The sequence below is a fragment of the Cimex lectularius genome, unplaced genomic scaffold, assembly GCF_000648675.2.
Source record: "Cimex lectularius strain Harlan isolate CLEC.00 unplaced genomic scaffold, Clec_2.1 scaffold148, whole genome shotgun sequence".
NCBI lineage: Eukaryota > Metazoa > Arthropoda > Insecta > Hemiptera > Cimicidae > Cimex > Cimex lectularius.
In genome coordinates, this window is record NW_019392849.1 from 562,026 (window position 1) to 585,511 (window position 23,486).

The window sequence follows — 23,486 nt, forward strand, 5'->3', positions numbered from 1 at the left end:
TACGAAATTCTCGCTTTGACATTATAAGGATGACTGAATTATTTCCAAGTAGCGGAATGCTACAGAGGTAAACAAACAATATCATTTGGAAGAGGATTAATAAGTGTTGACATTCATACAAATGAGTAATCCTGTAAACGTAAACAGAATATTTTATATAGATTTTTTTTAATGAAAACATAAAATCCTGCATTATTTTCCGGACAACCCGATATATGTTTGTAATTGGGAAACCGTAAATAAATAACTAAATACTTTGGGAGAAGAAGACCGACCACCATTTTTTGGGCAATGTTTATCCCCAAGTACTTGGTGATGTCTCAATGTCAAAATTATTCATTGAAAGAAATGAAAATTCTTTATAATTGAATCTGCATTGCAAAACTTTACTTTTGGTCTAATTAAATATTTTTTCATCATAATTCCCAAAAGAGTTTTTTTAAAATAATTTGTATGTATAAATATACTCATATTAGTAGTATATGTACTAGTTATTCTTTTGCAACTCTCAAGCAACTTGATTGAACAATGCATTTGTAAGTAAAAAATTTCGAAATTTGAAACATTTAACCTCTATTCATAATTTCTTTTAAATTGTTCTATCAACCTACTTTTTTTTGTTTCTTTTTGTTTAAGATATTTATTTCTCATTTCACCACAACCACTTGGCGACAAGGAGAGAATGGCTTGTTCATATTATGTAAATCACAAAATTTGGAGAGGTCGTCCACTTTTTGGGGGAAGGTACTATACTAAGAAAAATAATAATAACTCGGGTTCTTTTACTGTTACAAAATCAAAACTAGCACATAGTTACAATAAAATTGTAATAATAATTACCTATCTAATAAAACTAATAATATTACTAATTAAATATAATCACACTACGATTTGAAATAAATTATATTATTGTGTTATAACATAAAATAAATGGAGTAAACAAGGTTCGATTATATTATACATTTCCAGTGTAAGTTCTCATCAAGCAAGAAATTACAATAAAACTACTTTTCTCTCCCTTTCAGTAGTTTGAGCAAAACTGATAAAGTTTGTGAAATACTCAGCTATGTTACAAATCTTAATAGCCTTACCGGAATTGGTAAAACATTATTGTTATTATAAGATTCATTACACCACACCATTCAACATGATACAGGGTGCTAGAAATCATTTCAACCTCGATAAGTCTGAATAACAGGAAATACAATTTGAAACATCGTTTTTCACTTTATGCCAAAGAGGGTGTTACGCAAGGCAGCATCTTTAGCCCCGTTCTCTATTCATTGTACAGCAAACATTCCTAACCATCCAGGTACAGACCACTCAGAAGCGGCCACTATCTTTTCAGCAAACCACACCCAGTAGTGGAAGATAGGATAATATTCCTGTTTAGTAGAATGGGTCAGGAAATGAAGATCAGACTCACTGAATTTTATCGTTGATAAGAATTTTAAAAAAAATATTCTCAGTTTACAATTGAACATTGTCATGAAAATCACGAAAATTTTTATTTAATTGACTTTTTGTTTATCTTATTTTATATTATAATTTTGAAGTTAAATTATTATTATTATCAATGAAGGAAATATTATTTTATTTTCAAACAAACAATAATTTATTTAGAAAAATTCATATTTTGTATTTGTTTCTATTGATGAGTCAAGAAAATTTTGTTATTTCGATTTGTATTATATAAAAATGTAAATAGTTCATTTGCCAAACAAATAATTAGAAAAACTAGTGCTGCTTTCGCCATAACGAGTAGTAGCTTGAAGGCAGTCGTAGAGTCTACTTAGTATAATCTAACGTTAACAGGTTGGCAAAAGAAGATATTTTAATTCCTTTTTGTATGATTATTTTGATTGAGATTTTTTTATATTTTATTTCGAAAAATTGAATTTGTTTGTTTATTTTTTATAAAGGAACATAATTTTTTTTTGTAATTCGGATTTTGTTTTATTTGTATTATTTCCACAGCCCAGCAAGGATTTGAATATTATTTTTTATTATTGTCCCATTCAGCAGTGTCCGAATAAAAGATACCACATACCTTCATTACAATTATCAAACACAGTTTTTTCAAAGTGGAATCAAAGTCGGTTTTGGGCAATACATATAAATAAGGCAATCGATCATCTATATGTTTTTAGTCGATTGGTTTTCAAATTCATCTGTCTCGGCTCTGTTTGCAAGTTGGCAATCCCAATCAATAATAGCAATCCGTTTTGAAAGCGAAAGAGCGAGGAAACGGGTCTGTGTTTATTCTTGTTCCGACGTTTCTTGTTTGCTGATTGCTCAACGCACAAACTTGCCTACTTTTGAATTCAATTGCCTTTTTCCGACTCGAAAAAACAAACAATAGAAATACAGATAGTATGACCAAAAGTACTTGATTCCATAGCAACCTTTTTTTTCAATGTTTATATTTGTCTTAGTTATCGAGTACTAATAATTTGAAAATGGTAATACTAGTACAACACACATGACATCTATGTGATCTTCTATCTCATATTATTATTACTTTATTATATGGCTTACTGTGACATATAAAATGTGTTGATCAAGGGTAATGTATATAAAATATTGACCCATTGTCGACAGACTTCTATTTACATAGCTGGACATTTCCAAATACCTATAAACAATGTACGATGGTATAGAATAATACATTTTTTACATACTTATGTTACAACCTCGCTAATGTGCTATAAGCAACTTTGTTGTCTGACATTTAACCTCTCAAGAGTGGAGAAGTAAACCGGTCGCACTCTTTTCAATTGAATATCTTCTGTTTATTTTAATCCATTTAAAATTCAATTAGTTTTCTATACGAATTGGAAACATAACTTTTTGTACTAATAAATAAAATGTAATGGTTGCTCAGCATGTTTACTTAAGAGATAATGGTTTCATATTTTTCTTTTTTAAATTTTAACAGATATGTTATTCGTTCAAAAATAACGTCAAATTGTAATTGAGTGGGTAGGATGAAGGACCCTTTAAGAAAGAAATGTTTTAATGTAGATAGGCCAATTCAGAAAATATTCAGCAATGTACTTTGTTTACTAAAATCATATTTTACTGATGATTGTTCAAAGTTGGTTCAAGGAAGTTGGTGTCCGAGTGGATCGAGGTCACAATAGCTCAAGTGGTAGAGCAGCGGCGTATCTAGCCGAAGATCGTGGGTTCGAATCCCACTCGTGCCATTGACTTTTTTATCTCAACTAAAAGCCTTAATTATTTGTAATATATTAATTGGTCAAGCGGACCACGAAATTAGTGAATTTAATTGTTCAAAGTTTTGTTTTATTGTTTCAGACATTTGCAAAAAATAATTATTATGGAAATCAAAAATGTCTTTAAAATATATATACACAATAAGGCTGCACAAAGAAATACAGCGCGCTGGTGCCCCTTATGCTGAGAAACATTGCTCGATGGGTCCCACATACTGAAAATATGCCATGCCTTGGCTCCCTACATGGAGCGTGTAGGCATGCCATCCAATCTGAAGATGGTACTCGAGCACTGCAGCGATTTTCAGAGTCCCCTGTTCCACTTTTTAGAGGAAATTGTTTTTTTTATTTACTGTATATAACATGTTTTATGTGTTGTGTGTCTATATGTTTTGTCTGAGTGCATGTATTTATTAGCGTGAATGGCGAGGGGTGAAAGTGAAATATAACTTCATCATCGCCCCCGAACGTTGAGAGCGGATGAGTGTGTGTTCGGGGTCGATGGCGGAATATTTATAAAAGTATTCCATCGACCCCAATCTAGATTAGTTTGAGTATAGTTCGGTGGAGGAATATCATGTACTTCACCGACCGAACGGAATGAGTGTATTGTATGGATGTATTTATGTGTATGAATGTATTTATTTGTGTGAATGTAGTGTTTGAAAGTGTAAATAGAATATAGACTTAGTTGGGGGCTGAAATGACCTATATGTCGGAACCCCAGACAAAAAAAAAATAAATAAATAAATACGGCTGTATGGCTACTCGTGATACAAACTTGGCCAGTAGATCGTACATTCAAACTGGAACCAAAATGTCCTAATTAACTAACGGCTGAATCTCAGAAGTTTCGGAGTTATTTCTTTTTTCTGAATTTTTAAGATTTCACAACCTTGCTTCAAACAAACAATGATAACTCCAAAACTAAAAGGTTTTGGACAAATCTTATGATACCATTGAAAACTACGTTAAATTGCCAATAATATGTAATCAATACTTAACTTGTAAGCGTTCATGAAATAAACGTTTTGATAGCGAGAACTTTGAAATTTTTGTGGCAAAGTTGAAAAACTTACTATGGGAATGCTTAACTACTATTTCCAAACCTAGAGACCAGCAAATTTCAGCAAACTTACTCCATGTAATATACATTTTAGTGGTGCAATTGCTTTCTTACTTACTTTTTTCAAAGATGAAGAAATTTATAAAGAAAATGAAAAAGCGTGGTTGAAGGATTGTTAAGGTGGGACGATTAACAATAATAAAAAATAATAAACTTAAGGAAATTGTGAATGAATTGAAATTAATGGGGCGAAAAAAACCGCAGACCTCGCAGAGAAACCTCTCCTTTTAAATCACGATAACGCATTCATAATACATACATGATGTCATATTGGATTATAATTTTTTAATATTTGCTATGTATAAATATTATCGTAGTAATTTGTTACACATGTGAATAATTATTCCCAAAACGCTCTTACCTAAATCTTGTATGGTAAATATTACTTGGTTTTAGAATATACCAAAAAAGCTAAACCTATATATAATAATCAATAAAGACACATTTAAATGTCATCAATGTATAAACTAAGTGAAGAACGGTTAAATTTACCTCAGATGTTGAAAAGGGAGGCTGGTCTCTTGTAATGCAACAAGTGGATTCATTTTACAGTAATAATGTGAAATCTGAGTTAAGTCCTATTGCAACAGAATTAAAGCTTTTAACAGGCTTTTTCTTTCCATTCATTAAAACTTTCCTGAACCGTTCAAATTACAAAATCTCAAGTTATCGTTTTATTTTCCTTTCCTATTTACGACCAAAAAATATGACGATTTTTGTAAATTTTCTAAATGTACAGACAATGCATACATGGTTCAAATGTTAAATATTGTGGTTTATTATTTATACTTATACGCATGGTTCAGGAATATTAGGTGTTTAAATAATTAAGTATTATTTAATTAATCCATTTATGTTTAGTTGTCTAATTAACCCAATTTATTGTTTCATCATTATTCGGAGATGCGGTCCGGTGTGACTTAGGTTTTAAAAAAACATTTTCTTTATCGTCCCACCATTTCGATCTTTACTGAGATCATCTTTAGTGCTCAAAGTGTTTGTTTTCTGCGTAATTGTGCCATTCTTGTGTGTCCTGGGGCACTCTCAACAAGACACACAAGAATGGCACTATTACGCAGAAAACAATCTCTTTGAGCTCTGAAGATGATCTCAATAAAGATCGAAACGTTGGCACGATAAAGAAAATGTTTTTGTAAAACCTAAGTCACACTAGACCGCATCTCACAATATCCGAATGATCGTCGACTGTCACTAATCACCACAAATTTATTGTTTCAATTAATTATTCTTTTTGTAAGGTCTTGGTTGGATTTGAAAATGTTAGGGTCACGAGCGGGATTCGAACCAACAACCTTTGGCTCAACACGCCGCTGCTCTAACCACTAACCATCGTGCCTTCAATCCACTCGGGACACCAACTCGAACCTTTCGAATTTTTCCTTTTTGTGCCATTTTTGAAATGTCGAGTAATCTGTATTCGATTCTCAGCGAATTATGAAGTGCCGAAGGTCGTTGGTTCGAATTCCTCTCGTGACACTAGCTTTTTCATCTCAACCAAGACCTTACTCAAAAAGAATAATTAATTGAAATTATTTAAGGTGATAAATTATTCTTTCTTATATCATTTGCTCGTAAACCCCTTGTCACCCCCTCTTAGACTACAGCTATGTCTCTTACAGGGACTTTCGGAGGAACAACATAAGCTCTGAAAAGACTAATGAATTATTGTGTCAGATTTATTTTCGGCAACCTCCGAATGTCCCGAATCTCACACCTCCATTCAGATTTATAATGGGCTTTTTCTCTCATTCTGTAGGAGGTAATTTCAAGGTTCCTTACTTTACCAATCTATAATAGTAAACCATTTTCCAGCTACTTCAAGTCAAATCTTCTCTCCATTCTCTCAACACGCGCTCATCTCCCAATGACCTATTCCTTTCTCGTCATAAAACTTCCACATTTCAGCGATCCTTTCTAGCACTAGCCGCAAATCTCTGGAATTGCCCGCTTTTCCCGAAACATCCGCCCTTACTTCTTTTAAATCCCTTCTCTACAAACAACTCATTTCCTCCGAACAGAGGAAAAGTAGTCAATCAATGTTGTTAGCTCAAAGCTTGTTGAATCTTTTTCTAAACTTTTAAGTTCACTTTTTCCGAGTAGGTTTGCATAAGACTAGAAATTCTTTTCTTCTTATCATTTTTTCTCTAAATTCTTATTATTGGTACTAATATTTTTATATTTTATACTGTGTATAGATGATTTATTTCACATCTATTACCCATAAACCTTTATTTATTCAAGTGGCAAATATGTAAAAATATCTGCGACCTTATTGTTATTCTTAGGGGCCCCTCGTCCCAGAGCGTAGAGTATTTTTCTCCTCCCTCACCCTCTCTCACTCACTCTCTTTTTTTTATCTCAATTAAAACGCAACATCAAAAATTTTGTAAAATTGTATACATTGTACATAAGAGAAAGTATTTAATATTAGCTTTGAACCGTTAAAATAGCTTGTATAACGACTTGATGAATCAGAATATTAAATTAAGCTTTGTTTCAGTAAGGGTCATTTTTCAAGGTTAAATGACTACCCAAGCCCAGGGGTGACAAATTCCCAGACGTCAGGCCGGAAATAAAGCATAGAACTGATTATTATTGTTTCGCAAGTTTTTTAATTTCACGCTTCGCATCCAACATTGCTCAGCTGTCCGACTGTCAGCATTACACAATTTTACGATTATTCGGCAAGGGTTTGACAGTAAACTGCGCCCGACGCGCACTACATATTATTTTAATCTATTGTTTTCCTTACCATCTATCCTATATGTTCTGGCGTCGAGAAATAGGGCTTTCCACTCTAAGTAAATGGCATTATCACTGAATGGTTACTGTCAGGGATATTCAATGCGCGAAACAATATCATAGATGTAAATGTACGTAAACTACCCCTTCCCAATTCTGATAAATTTTAATTGGCTTGCTGATAAAATAGGGTTGATTTTTATATCACTGCTGACCCTTAAAGGTGCTCCAGTGGCTGCGGCAAAATGTTAGGAAAGATTCCTTCCACAACGAAATTGTAAATGGTGTAGATCAATATCATCTCTCTGAGTGAAATGTGTAGCATTCGAACTAAGCTATACCCGCACCTATGCACGAATCGCTAAGTGCGGGTTTATAACATAGGAAAAAACGCTTTTGTGGATCTATTAATAAAGAAATATATATAAACAGCTGAGAGGGTTCGAGGTCGATAATGAGAAGACGCGATGGTTTGGGTTCCAGGCGTATACGTCTAGCCGGGAACGAAAAAGCAAATTATTAGTCCAGCGGTAGTAGTAGAGCTATTAAAGAACAAAATTAAGAAAATGCAGAACATTGAGAACCCCTGAAAAATGAGTGCAGGTGACGAGGTTAATGCAGGTGGGTCTAAAAAGCTCATGAGGAATAAATAAACAAGTCTTTCGCACAGTCATCTGCTAGCTGGAAAGATTGACGGTGCCTGTTTTTCAGAGAAGAAATAATTGCTGAATATGTCTTATAATGGACAAGGTTGAAAGCATGTTGAAAAAACCCCCGTATTCTGGTTTATTATTTTATAAATGTGTTTATCTAATGTGTATATTTTTTTTTGAGTGAATGTAAATGGTTAGCGTGAACGAGGTCTGTCCGCTCAACAACGTGTAATAGCAATGTACCATGGGTGTGTGGGTGTGATGTCAGGAGAGTGTTGGTAAATTATTGGCGTGAATGAGGGCTTGAACCTGTCCCTAGGAATATCGTGAATAATTGGAAAGTGAAAGCGTCCTCACTTGTCATGTGTTGGGAATGGGATATAGGCAATATCTCGCTGCGACGTGTTTCCGATGCGATGTCCAATTCTCGTCAAATTGAAACTAGTACGTAATTTTAATGTTATCTTTCGGAAAAAAGTATTTATCCAATGTAATTTAATATGATAAAGTTTGACTAATGAGTTTTTTTCTTGGGGGTCACTGGTGATCCAAGTCTTTCTTTGTTCTACTGTGACCTAAAACGTCTATTGTAGAATTGCCTTTTTTAATTCCAAGCCTCGAAAAGTACAATACCCTTAAGTCTGTTTAGCATTTTCCGCGGTTCCACTTCGCTTATTTCTTTGTTTTATTTTCCGAATTGACTTTACTGTTTCTGGGTTACAGCTTGTCATCATAAATGACATTCTCCGGTGTCTGTGCCTCCTCAGTGCAGAGTTTTTTCTCACTTTTTTTTATGGCGTAATTAACTGATCACTGGCAAATATAAAGGCCTGTTATTTTCCTTTGTTCCTGCTACTGTGGGCGAGNAAACGTTTCATTACTTTGCACCTGTTGAATTTATGCGGTATTCATTTCTTACTCCATCCATCGGTTCATGGGTGTGGCGGCTGTACCTTCATTTGCCGTGGTAGTCGTAGTTGAGGCTAGTGATTCTAATGGCTACGCAATGAAATAAATGAAGGTCTTTCAAGGCATTACATAACGTATTTGTCCTCCAAGAGAGTAAAATTTTTACTGAAATATACTCTAAATCATATAAACATAGGGAGTCAGTTTCAGAGCTAACCAAATTCATTAGCATTTATTTATTGCGTTTAAAGAAGTTAACCAGTTTGCGAGACTTGTTTGTAACACCTGCAATTTGAGAATGCAGCAAGAAATACTACAGGCTAACTTAATTATCTGACGGTTTAACGAAGGGAGGCGAAAAAGGTGCGTATCAGCCCACTAATGAAAACGGGTCGCTTCCTGGCCGCACCTGATGGTAATCAATTACCATTTTCTCATCCTCCTACTAAATCCTAATATGTGAGTCGGTTAAGCTCGACAGCTGGTTAGCTTTGGTTTTATTTTCTATCAGAAGGCGCACCATTTTTTCAAACATCTTTTTCAGGACAAGAAGTAAATATTTAAACGGAAAGCCCAGAATTTTTCTCCAGGACGTTCTCATGTACTGAATAATGATATGGTAGTGGCTTAAAGTTTATATATTTAGTGATCGCGTGTTAGGGCTTCGGTCTCTTATTTGCAGGCATAGCCCTTTTATCTTTTAATTACCTTTTAATTAAGACTAATTAGGTAAGTAAATAGTAATGTGGTTCTGTCGCCTCGTCCGCGACTACCAACGGTCGTTTGAAAATTTTTCAAATCGACATTAATTGGTGTCCAGGAGTCAAATCTAATATGATCGAATCAGATAGGGGTATTCACGATGCTTGTAAGACGTTAACTCGTGTTAACTCCGATCAAGAAATGTCCAGTAAGATCGTGAATCGTGTTTCACACTGACGACACAAGATGTATTGTATAATTAAGTACTTACTGAACCCGGATGTCACTTACCTGAAAAATGAAAACGTTCCGTTAGTTGAAAAAAAAATCTTTTCCTTAAAATACTTACACTTACTAGATAATCCAATAACTAGAAATTTCTTATATTTCGACTAATATAAAAAGTAAATAAATCATACACTAATAAAAAATCGAATTTCCAGGTTTGTATGGACCATTTCAAAAATAGGGTATTCACAATGTTTGTAAGATGTTAATTCGTATTAACTCGAATAGAGAAATGTCCAGTAAGATCGTGAACGCCCCCTTCCTTTCTTGGCGTTAAACGTTACTTTTTCCGCAATGCTGCGCGTGGCGACTGGCAGAACCAGAAATGAAGCTAGCTAAGTTGTTGTTTGTATTGGTTTTCTTTTGTGTTAAATTATAAGAAGCCAGAAGTTAATAAAAAAAGAAAAATTAATCAACTCTTTCATTCAAAATGCTATCTATGCACTCGGAAAGTTCTAACAAATGACACGTTTCAATTCGTGCCGACATACCCAACTTGTATCCTAACGTCTAACAGCCTACTACTTAATAGGATAGGGGATGTATAAATTATAATTGAGAGCAAAAGGACAGGTCAGAAATTAACAAAATAAATGTGTTGATCTGATTCATTAATGTGTATTTAAGAATAAAAATACCTGTAAACAAAAAACAGCTGATAAATTCATGGTTGCCATGTTGGATACTTACGCCCTAACGGATAGCAATGTGACTATATTTTCGACCTAACATCTAACATTGGCCCTGGCCAGATCGAGCATTGTTAACTAGCCGATTCCTACAAGTCTACGTCATTATTTTTCTCCATCTAACTCTACCTAACAGAGTTAACAGGGTTAACACAAAGATCGTGAATATCCCTAGTGACTTTTTAATGTCTGATATACACTTTTATAATAACAAAGCTTAGGTCGGTGTACCTGTATAAAATAAAACAACACACGTGTAATTTATGTAGAATATACATCACCATTGAGGATTTGGAACACGTTGTGATGGGGAGGTTAGAAAAACTTTACTGGACAGAATATATGCTATTTCAATTACCAGTAAACTATAAAACCTTGCTACTCTTAAACAAAGTACAAATATATAGATTTCTACTAGACTTTGTTTATCGTTGTGGGAAAATGGTATAGAATAGAAAGGAATAACCGAAGGCATGCAGTGGGGTGGGTGTTCTGGGGCCGGTCGCGCCGTTTGCAGATGTCTCGAGGGTGTGGGAGGTTGACCTTTCTTAGCCCGTTAGCTCCATGGGTCTTGGCGATTTAGACTTTACTTTCTCGTACGTCAAAACAAATGTTTTTTATCCACACCTCCAAAAAGACTTCCGTGTTAGTAAACTATTAATATACATATAATATGGTCAAGAGGAAAATAAATCGGCAAATCTGCCTTCTCTCCCCGCGCCACGGCTGTGGCCGGGTCGACGAGGTCTGGATGACTGACCCGCGCAGTTCTTTCGGCATGTGTCTATTTTCATGGCTAATTTGGAAATCAAAAGTCAAAAAAAGAGATATGCATTTTTTTCAACTTAAAATATATACCACATCATTTAATTAGATTTAGCAATCGATTATCTTAACACGACAGACAAGAATGACACATGGAAAACAAACACTTTGAGCCCGGAAGATGATCTCAATAAAGATCGAAACGTTAGCACGATAAAGAAAATGTTTTTCTAAAACTTACGTCGCATGAGACAGCATCTCACGACCTCCAAATAATCATCGTCAATTAAATTGGATTGAGCATTGTTTTTCTCGAATTCTCCCTCAACATACTTTTCATATGAATTTTCACCCTTCATAATATTTAAATCTGATTAATACGGGCAAACAAAATATGTGATTAATTCGACGGCAATCAGAATGTTTTATTGTTCAGTAAAACTTATACAATACTGGAAAGTAAATGCTTAAATTTTTTGTTGTTTAGAATGCATTACATTGCGTATATTTTCCAAAGTATACAAGAATAATTTTCTTATTATAGGGATACCCGTTTCACGGGAAGTATTTATAGAGATATATCGAAAAATATGGATACTTCCTAGATTTTGGTTAAGGCAGTACAGGAAGCGTATAAATAAATCCTAGGTCTTAGCCAACGGTAACAAGCCACCGCTGAAAACTTTATAAGATGAAATCGTTTCCGAAAAAGCCCTCAGGTGCACTTTGACCCCTCCCCCGAGATTTGAATCATAATGAGTTGAAGAACGGTGTTCTAACGGACCAGGAATGTTTTCAGCAAGATATGGTAAAACAATAAAACCATTAAAAAAAAGTTTGAGGCTATCGGTAATCATTTTATGATAGAAGGTAATTAATTTAAGGTCGGACCTTAACACAAGGCTATTATCTAGTTTACTGACCCGGCTCACTGCTCGTAACCCGATTTTCACTGCGGTTTAATCGCTATAATTAATCTAGTCTACCATTAAAGTTATTTTTTAAATTTTTGGTATGTATTTGCTGCTTATGTTTTTTATTGACTTTACAAATATCCGTTACTATATTGTATTTTATTTTTCGTTTTTATAAAATGAAAATTAGACATGGGTGCATAAGATAAAAGAAAATGGATTGGAAATGGATGGATCTTTCTCAAATTGTTTCACCCTGAGGGCATATAATAATATAATGTATGGACATTTTGAATTTGTTTACGACAAGATTGCATGATTTACTGTTTTAGAATATGTAACTGTTTAAATTTAAGGTGATGAAATTAATGGACCTATACCTAATTAAACAAATTTTGAGCGCTATCTTTTCTTACATTCCGCATGATTTAATTATTATTTTGTCTTGAGACAGCGTTTAAATTTGTCAGTTAATATTAGATGATTTATTTAAAAAAATGTTTCCAAAACCTCCAGTAATTGAATAACTTTTCTTCCACCCTAAGGTGTGAGCTATTCCAAGAATTTTCTTCCGAAAATAATTTAGGCTGCTTCTCCTTTCTGCGTACATAATCTTTGTTTTTCAATAATGCTGATGTCAAAGTCTCAATGTCTTAGTTTTGAAAAATATGGCGACACGCGCATTTCAAATTCTGCTTTAGATCTCATGCCTCAGTATATCAAATTTATGGTGAAACTAATACCAGAGTTTTTGTAAGTTATATTTGTAATTATATGCTCTTGCTTTTCCATTATTTAATTATTTCTGAGGTCTTTTGGAAAATATGAAAAGTTAGTTAAATAATATATAAATGCAGTTCATGTTTATTTTTTAGATATGGATAGCACAAAAACCTATTTTACATTTGAAGGTTTTTGTTTTTTTATGAAGAGAACAGAGGAATTAGACGGTCTAGACTTTGCCGGAGAAGTTACAGAACATGGGGTGATAACGGAGACTGAGGGAGCCCAGAAAAACGAGAATATGACCGTTTCACATTTTCTCTGGTATGGTCGATAAATGAAGAATAAATATTTTGGCCCTTCACAGATTTGTCAACTGCCTAAAAAAATAAAGGGTTATAGTCTAATGGAGCCATTCATAAAAAGTGCAGACAGTAAGAAGGATATTAAGAAAGCCTGTCGAAGAAATCAACCACACTCAGCGCATCAATTTAACAGACACATCTTGTCCTAGACAAAAGGAGAGACAAAGATACTTTGGACGCTGACCTGGTATTCGTATCTAAATTCAAAGATGCCTAGTATGTAAACATCTTTTATTAATCTGGCAAAATGCGATAGCTTCTTCCATCGTGATTGCATTTTTTCGGAGTCATCCAGCAAAGAAACAACATAAAATGGACATATTTTTTTCTATAGTTAGAATACGGGATTGTAAAGACTCATAATAGCATGTTATTTTATCTTGCTTTCAGCATCAAATGGTATTTGCTTTTACCATGCGCATCGACCAATGTATGAGAGGGAAGAGGAAAAATGACAACGGATCAAATATACAACAGCAGAGTAAATAAGAGACAATATTATTTGTTTGTTTGGTTGGAATTTTCTTGTTTTTCTGTATTGGGCTAAATGACTTCCACATGGAATTTCCTCCACGTCACTAGTAGACAATTGACTTATAATGGATGCATGAAAACAATGATCTTGTTTATTTCTCTTTTCCTGACTATCATCTCAGTTGTTTTAAAAGGGTGAAAACATTTCTCCCAGGCGAACTGACAGATATTACTAAAGTGGTGAAATTTAAATAATTCGTCCCCAACTCTTTGGCCTGTTTGTCTGGCTGTGGGGGTTCGAACCGTTCTGAATCCCCGTGAATCGGTAATTAAGTTGAGAAAAGAGGCCGAATTTAGATTGTCAAGTTCTGGCTTGATTGGGAATTTTTTAAAGAGCCACTTCCCTTTGCGGCCGGGATCGATTCTGTGCCGGGTAGAGCTTTACGGCACGCCTCCCCTCTAAAACAGAGCATTTTTATTAACCAGCGGGTATTTCTCAAGATAGAGGAAAGTCAATAAACCGCATTTTCCTATTTCTGCTTCTGAGAAATGACAGGGGGGCTAATTTAAAGAAGTCCCATAACGTATGGAAAAAGTACTATTTGTCGGAGAAAAAAGTCCCGTTTGTGTAAGTTATGGACTGTGATAAACTCAAGGGATGTTCCAGGGGCCAAATGGACTCAGCCTTTACATTAAGCAAACAGAAACTTTCCTGATTCATGAATTTATCTTAATTTATCGAAAGGACGGCCTTTTATATGTTTACTATTTTCAAATAAATGAGAATTAAATATTATTTATCAATAACTATAAATTGATTCTAATATTTTAACAAAACCAATTACATAAACAGAATAACGATCTTATTATTACGTAAGTTAGTTTTCTGCCTATTTAAATATAACATATACAATTTTCAATAATATTTGCTTGTATTTTACAATATATAATTTCTGATTATTTGCTCTTTCAACCGTACATGGAGATGAAAAGACGAAAGTGTTCCATCCACTTTCCTCAAAAACGATTGAATATAAAAAAGACGTATCCAATGTAAATGTCTTAATTTTTTAGTTTTATAAGTTATACAGAGTTTATTGTATTATTTTGTTAAATTTGTTTGTTGAAATGAATGTCATAATTTATTTGCACATATAAAATTAGATTTTATTGAGAAAAAATTGATATTTGTTTGCATTCAATTGGTAAAGATAACCTACTTTAAATATTTTTGACAGGAAAAATATTTTTTTCCAAATGTGTTGTTTAGTGACTGATCATTAATGATTATTTGGAAATGTGAAATGCGGTCTGGTGTGACTTACGTTTTAGAAAAAGATTTTCTTTATCGTTCCAATGTTTCGATCTTTATTGCGATCATCTTCAGGGCTCACAGTTTTTGTTTTCTCTGTAGATGTGTCATTCCTGAGTATCGTGTTGAGAGTGCCAGTGAAATATTGAAGAATAATGAATTTAGAGAAGTACTTGTTTATTAACATTAATTTTACTCAAACAGTATAAAATATATAATTTAATTTTGTAAGTTGAGAAAACATTTTTGTTAAATGTAAACAAACTAGTGATGGCGTCGGTGGCCGCATCGGCTTAGTCGTTGACATGGCGTTCATCACTTAAAGATAAAGGTCCCGGGTTCGAATCCAGCGGCCCTGCAATGGAACCCGACATACTTACAAACGGGCTTTTTTTTCCAATACGCCAGCACCTTGAGGGTTCAAAAAACCTCGTAAAGTTTAAGTTCGTAAGTTTACGACAAGACATTACACTGGATAGACAATGCAATACTTCCAATAAAAAGACTTCCATTTCTTTCTCTGCTCAAAATTAATTTTAATTTGTTTTTCTTTATGTTTAAACATTCTGAGAAATGATATTTTAATCTTCTTTGTGTCACTTCTTAAATGAACAGATTTTGATGGTAATTTATTAATAAAGGAAGATTTGTTTTTCATTCGAGTAAAATTGTGTATATCAGTTAAATTAACATTAAAGGAATTGCTTTTAATCGTTTTATATATANTATATATATATATATATATATATATGTATGTATGTACAAAGAAGAAATGATTGTATATGTGAGATGCGGCGAAGCATGTACAAAGGGTACAATATAGGTAATTAAACTATGGCCATTTTCAGCCAGGTCGACTACTTTGACTCCGTTGGATAAATCATTACGATGAAAAGCAGTGGGCACAACACAAAACCCTTTTAGCACCATTACTTAAAATGTCAGCCTTTCTTTGTACTTGTTGATTCAATGTTATGGGCACACATTCAATATTTGAACGCTTTGTGCTTCGTCGTTATTTACACCCTTATTGCTTATAAAAACTAATCGATTATTAAAAAAAATATAAATAGACGGAACGAGTAAGAAAAATATAAACTATAGTCTAAAACATTTAATTAATTTATTGATAGAAAGAAAATTATTACTTCGCATTTTATATTGCCATGTTAGAAACAAACACTTGTACTCTCAAAGTAAACCTGTATGGGTAATATGTTAATTTTTATTTTATTTTAATTTATCACACAATTTCTATTGCAAGAGAATTCTCTGAAAAAAATAACATTAAAATGAACACCAAATTGTGACGATTTGTAAGAATGTAAAATACGTCAACTTTCTTTACACATAATATCACAACAAACCCCTAGCAAATTTGAAATATTAGATTTATTTGCAGTCGGTTTATGTTGCAGAATTTAAATCTAAAAAGCTCGAATCCATTCTTCTAAAAAGAAGAGACACGCATTTTCCCCTTTTGCACATTGTTAACAGCTGAACGCTTAAAAGGGAAAAGGGTCCACTACCCCTCTACGGTATTGTGGCTCAGAAAATTATTTCTGTTAAAGAACCTTTTTATGCACCCCTTCCAAAAATATTTATTTTGATGCACATTCAAAAATCCTTTGCAAATGATTTGAGCGTCGTTTAGACAAATTAAACCAACTAGGTTCAATTAACTATTTTAATTAATTTAATACACAATGAAGCAATTTTTTTATGAATGCCTTAAAAATTTCATAATGAAGTGTTCGTGACTGTTTTATAGTTGTACAGGTTATTCTTTGACTACGAAAGGATACCTTCTATTATCAGGTCCGCGATTGTTGGCGCAATCAGGTCCAGTCTATGGCCAACTATTTCTACGAGCAGGGTGCCCTGCTGGCCGAAGTTGGGAAATAGCAGATTCCCGTAAATGACCGTCTAGCGTACTTTGTGGCCGAATCCTCTCTTGGACGCGACCTCATGGAATCCGCTGCTATGAATCTCTAATGCGGACTGGAATAACACTGGGAACGGTACTCGAGCTTGAAAACCAGCCAAATCCCCTGTGAGTTTTTCAGGCCGTTCACGATTTAGATGATCTGACGGTCGCAACACCGCCTTATATCTACCTAGCTAAGTTACTGGAACATAAGACGTCGTCATCACGGACCGGGGCTGGGACAGCCTCTACACCAACGCTGCTGCTGTAACACCCGTCAGTCGTATGCGTTAGTGCGTCAGCTCTCATCTTGAGAAACAAAATGTCCGAGAAGGCCTAATAGGCCAGGTGCGGACGTTAAAGATCCCCATTGTCCTTTTAAAGGCGACCGAGTATGCGGGAATCTCATGTCGTCACGGACACTTTGTATTGCAGCATTGACGTGAGTACGCAACCAGGCACTACTTTGAGTCGTGTGATCCAAAGGAATTCATCATCCTACCTAAAGGACATATTCTCTTGTCGTCCTTGTGTTCAAGAGATTCGCTGAGTTTAAGCATATTGGAAAATTGTTACTCTAGTACCTAGACACTTCCGGCTGGATGGTAACGAATTTTCGACGAGGCGGCGAAAGCCGGGACGGACCATTCTTCAGACCTTATTATCGCCATCCGACCCGCTGACACTAACGATCAATAAAGATTGTGATAAAGGAAATGTGGAAGAAGCGTCAGTGGATCAAGTCATCCAAGAAACTTTTGCCTACCATGAGCATAAGCGATAGATGGCCCACAGTGAATCTATATCGCTGAGGAAGAATGATCCTAACCCTCATAATAAGTCATGGGAAGTTAACCCACATAAACTTTTCGTATTTCCGGCATGTCGTGAAAGGTTGCTAATTGTGTTCTACTTAATTGAAGTAATTGTTTCCACAAGTTGTTGTTGTTGTTGTTGTTGTTTGTATAGAGAGTATATACGAATGTCATTCGACTTAAATTGTGCTCAAATACGGCACTGAATTTTTGGAACCGCTGTTCCTATGTTTGAATCACACAGGGGTATATTTGTATATATAGAGGTTTTATTGTAGTAAATAATAACAAATTTTACAAGTAACTGTTTATTTTATTATTCGCAAGTATGATTGATTTAACTAATTACTTATTATTTATTTAGCTTTCAAACAGTTGAAAAATTGGAACAAAAGTGAATTATTGTTGATATTTAATGTAATACTTCATTCGTGGCATGTTTACTTTTCGTTAGAACTGTGAAAATATTTTCTTACAAGCTTGCTTTTACTCCAATTATGGGCTGTTCTTTTCCTCAGACTTTTTTTTAATACAGAATACTCTGTTTATCAAACCCATGATGACTATGAACGTTGAAATCTACTGTACGGTTATATTAGTAATTTGGTTGATTCTAGTCGTAATACATTTCGATAAACGACGTTCAATTAATCATTTCCGTTTCACTTTCAAGAAGAAAGATAATACAATAAGTATGATTTGCAAAGCAAATATTTGGTTAGGAGAAAAATATAAAATGTGTTTCATCCCTAATTGTAATACAGATGGTATTACGTTTTTCATCGTTAAAAGCCTCTATTCATTATCGTTATTAAGAGAAAAGCACGAGCTTTTAAGAAGGTAAAATATTAATGTTAAAAACTTATTAACTGCCTGACCTTCTGAATCTTGGAGGGCTCAGATATTTAAAAATTAATTTGAGTTAATGTTTCGCTGTAAATTTCTAAGGTATACTGAAATTTTGAACAATTAAATTCAATGTCTTGAAAAAGAAGCAAATTCAGTTGTCACTTCTTTGCTTTCGACCTATTTTAAAATAATCATCAGTGTCTATATCAATTTCTCATTATAAAAAACATATTTGTACAATTGATGTAACACTCAATATAACTCGAAAAACATATTTAAACAATTATAAATTATATAAAATGTAATTTATTATTATCCTATATAAAAATATTGTTTTGCAGAACTAAATCAGTTTTTAGTCTGAAATGAATGAAACATATGGTCAGGGAGGTGGTGAAAGTGTAGAGGAACATAAGCAAGCTAACATATGGCAAAATAATTACCATGGCCCTCTAAATCAGATGGGCCTTCTCGGCCTAAACACCTCTTCTCACATCCCTTTTCCATCCCAGAAAGAACTAAGACACACCGGCCTTTAAACGTAACTATGAAGACAGAAATTGAGGAAAGCATTAGATTAAGAAGTTCTGTTGTCAGGTCTCCAAATTGTTTAATGTTTATCATTCTGGTCCGCCGGTTCTCGCCTTGTTTATACAAGAAGCGCTCCGCAATTAACATTTATTAACACTTAACACTGAAAAGTTTGTCTTACGAAGTATTTATTACGAGGGTTGTAACCATAAATTTCTTCTATGGCTGTGGTATTTTAGTAGATATGTTGATCATAAAAATAAAAATGGTTCACATTCAATGTGCAATAATATTGGTTTTTTTCCGGCTGGCTAACTACTAGGGTTCCGGCACCTCACGTATATAAGCTTTTCGCATTTTTCTTTGTTTCATTTCAGCTTTCTCATTCACTATATCTCTTCTTTTAATTTTGTTTTCTACCGACCAAACAGAGGAGTGTCTTGTTGCTCGTTCATACCATCCCACACGTGGTTTGTTAAAAATACTTCAATATTTACAGACTCACTAACAATACCCACTCACGCTAAGGAAATGATTACCTAATGTACAGTTGGCAAGGTTCAGAGTTCAGGTGCACGCAGGTCCCTAAACTAAACTAAAAAGTCGGTAGGATAGTCATAATCCTACCGACTTCCCTCCATTCGTGCTCATAAATACATTCATACAGTATGTACAGGATTTCATTCATCCATTAGACTAATTTCCCTTTGACGGGCTTGTAGAGTACTCGATATTCCTCACATCCACGTCCATTTACACAAAACTTTCACGCTAATAAATACATTCATATTGGAGAAGTCGCAGCATCTCGGCAGTATTACTACAACCTTGATAGCGGTGACCTGTCCCTCACATCACACAACAAATATATAATTAACTGAACTAATTTGGCGGGCCTTTGAGCTACTCGATATTCAGTCACAGCCACACCCGGACATACCTCATCACCCACGCTAATAAATACATTCACACTGCAAAATGGAGATATACCACGTGTGGTTGGTTATATGTATCCATACGCATTTATCAATTTTAAGTACTTAAAAAGATTATCTTTGAAGTCACTGTTATGCTTGATAACTATTTCCAGATTAGATGGTAGGTCACACCGTTCTCGGTTCCCTCTTAACTTACTACATTCCTCTAATAGGTGTCGCACCGTTACCGGGTTTCCACAGAGTTTTTAACTTCTACCCACTAAGAGGTGACCGTGCGTGAGACGGGTGTGACCTATTCGTAACCTTGTTAATATTATTTTGTTACGTTTTTCCAAATTCTCCACGGGCCATGGCTTCATCGTATTTTTATGTATTTTTAGTTTTTCATTTCTTTTATTCGTTCCAGCGAGCCTACCATTTACAATAAATCGAATTTTTCATTTTTGTTTTTAGATCCATGGGGCTAATGGGGGACTCGTGGTTATGTGGGGTCCAACCTTCCTATTTTATTTGTAGACCGCAAAACTAAACCGTGTGTTCACTATTAATAATTTTTATGTATATACAAACTAAGTAATATTATATATGTGATGTAATAAAATATTTACATAATATCATAATTCTGTATTTATTTTACAACTGTCTAGTGTAAATTTTCCAATTTTATAAGAGAATTTGGTTATTTTTTCTATCCAAGAAAACTGTTTAGATTCGTTTTTTACGTCATTATGTGCATTAATAATGAAAAAGCGATGGTGTTTTAATGCCAATGCAATAAAGAAAGTTTACATAAAAAGATTATATAATATTATAATTTGTTGCCCTAAATACAACAATAGTGTAATATTTTTTATTTTCCTCGCGAAATAGGGCCCATTTGAAAAACACATATTTTAAGGACTGCGCGGCGCCGGAGAAGCATAAAGTCTGGAATCAGCCCCAAGGTATCTGTTTATTCTTGGCCGGTCGGTACAAATCCCTTAAATCGAATACAACCGGATTTCATCACTTCTGTTATGGCATAATGCGAATACTTATATGAATTATTACGGAATAGGATCGGGCAAACACAGTAGCAAGTCGCCAGGTAGTAAATCTTCGTGATGCGTCCCTCCATCCAAGGGCATGGGATTACACACCTGGAACAATGGCCGGTGGCTGATTCGGGGAAATTTTACTCTGTTCCTGCATTTCGTACACATTGGTAAACAGATGGGAAATTGATTCTAACGGCTTTGACTTATGCTTTTAACTTTTGTAGAATAATTTGAAATTTTGGGTTAATTCTTTAGAATGATTGTTAGAAAAATATACATAATCAGGTCATATTTTGAACTTAAGCTTATTTATCGTTCATCAAAAAAGATTACTGGTTACACTTAAAAAGGAAAAATTGTTTTTTCCATATTAATTTAGAAAGAAACCTCACAATTTGTGTTTTAAAAAACTCAATTTTTTTAACATTAAAGTGTGAAGCCTTTGTCCCTTAATAAGAGATTTGTTACTAATATTTATTCTGATAGAATACGATATTTATAAACATGCATTGCCTGCAATATAATATACTGGCCAAAGCTTGCTTATTGGGGAATGAATTCCGTTGCGATAATTAATAAAATAATTACCATTGTAGCCATAGAATTCAAGTTATTAAAACAGACGAGTAGTGACCTATTACCTTTAAAGTTACGTAATATTGAAGTTCATTAATTAAATTGTTTAGAGTTAAACTATGTATGTAACGTGACACCAATTTTTACGAGTTTTCACGATAATTTTGTTATCCTTCTTTTCATTAATGGATGTATTCTTAACTTTGTTGTTCGCAAGTTTTCACAGATATACCTAGAAGGGTTTTGATGCTACACGATGTATGGACTTTAAATTGTGGTTGCCTCAAAAAATTCTAACGAACTGGAAAAATAACTTTTTTACACGCGCCGGATGAATAAAGACGAGGATTTTAAAGCCGATTTGATTCATGTATTATCGGAATTTTTGGACAATGTTTTCTAAGATTTTCCGTAAGTACGTGGTGAAAGTAATATTTCTATCTGCCGTTGCCAGCCTTTTTAAAATGAACGAATATCTCGTGTTGGTGTTTTTTTCTAGGATTCTCTTGAGCCAGGAACAATAAAGTTTTGTTATTGCTGGTGTTCATAAGGATTAGTAACAGCTGAAGCATGACAGTACTTTCTCTACAAAATTTCTCGATGTTTTCTATCGCCTGTTATGAGATTTAAAACATTAAAACTAAGTGTTTTAAATGCGAGGTAGTAATACAAATTTAAAGCATAAGTCATAACAAAACGAAGACTTAATTAGTGTAGAAAAAGAAAGGGCAAAGTTTTAATTTCTTAATGATTAACAAAAAGTGTAACATTTAATTACAGCCTTTGTTCAGCCATAAAATGTTTTAAAATGAAAATTTTTCCAGTTAAACTTGTCATTTGTTGTCCATTATGCTCATGGTAAATACTAATAAAATACAAAGAAATGCTAGCCGTACTTTTCAGCTTAAAAAACCGATAGCTAAAACGTTTTCTGACGTATAAAACAAACTACTAGATTTTCTTGAACCTGTCAACATAATATTTTGAAGAGAGAGGACAATAGAAAAACAAAGAAGAAACACCTAGAAGCGCACCACATGGACCTTTGGTCCACCACAACCATTTTTTAAGGCCACAGGCATATTGCTAGACAAAGAGATATGTGTACTTAAAATAAATAACAAACATCTCATGGGTCGAACAATAATAATTCTACTAGAAAGCTAGGCAGCTATGAAGTCTCTTCAAGCCTACAAGATCAACTCAAAGCTGTCTAAATACCCTAAAGAACTGGGATACATTACAGTAGATAGCAACGGAAGTGGGAGATTTTCCGGCAATGAGTCGACAGACATTTTAGCTAAAAAGGGTTCAGAACTACAGCCACATTAAAACAAAATCTTGGGTTACTAGAGAATCCAACTAATACTGAAAACGTATGCCAGGCATGAGACGAGGAAAGGAATACTTGTATATCCAACCCAATGGTCGAAAGGGAGTATTGTTAACAGAAAGGAAATAAAAATCTTACAAGTTATATTTACGGGTCAGGAATATGCAGAAAAATACCACTTTAAGAAAGGAGCAATCTAGACAAATACCCTAGAGTATATCCTATACCAAGTGCTGGCACCTACAAAAGCCATTTTTGTCTTTTGGTTGTATTTCACGAGACTCATGATCACTTGCAAATTACTATAGTGGCCAAAAATAGAAGAAAGAAAGGCAAGGGAACGTTTTAAAAACATCCAAAGACTTAGAATAATCAGTGCTGACAAAACAACATAGAACCTGCCATAGAATTTACCTTCATATCAAAAGGTTTCGCAGCGACAGAGGATCTGTTATTCTCCGGGCAGTGGGAAGAAAGCATTCAACTAATGCTAGTCATACCAAAATATTCGACAACGTTAACTGACGTGGGTAAAACAGTTTCTGACATATCAGAGAAAAT

At 34.1% G+C, this 23,486-nt stretch overlaps 1 protein-coding gene across 1 annotated transcript in view; it reads right to left on the reverse strand.

Annotated features, from left to right (window-relative positions):
- The window catches only part of LOC106669007 (neuroglobin-like), a 200,717-nt gene that overhangs the window by 72,274 nt on the left and 104,957 nt on the right, over positions 1-23,486 (reverse strand). The gene's annotated exons all lie outside the window — the stretch shown is intronic.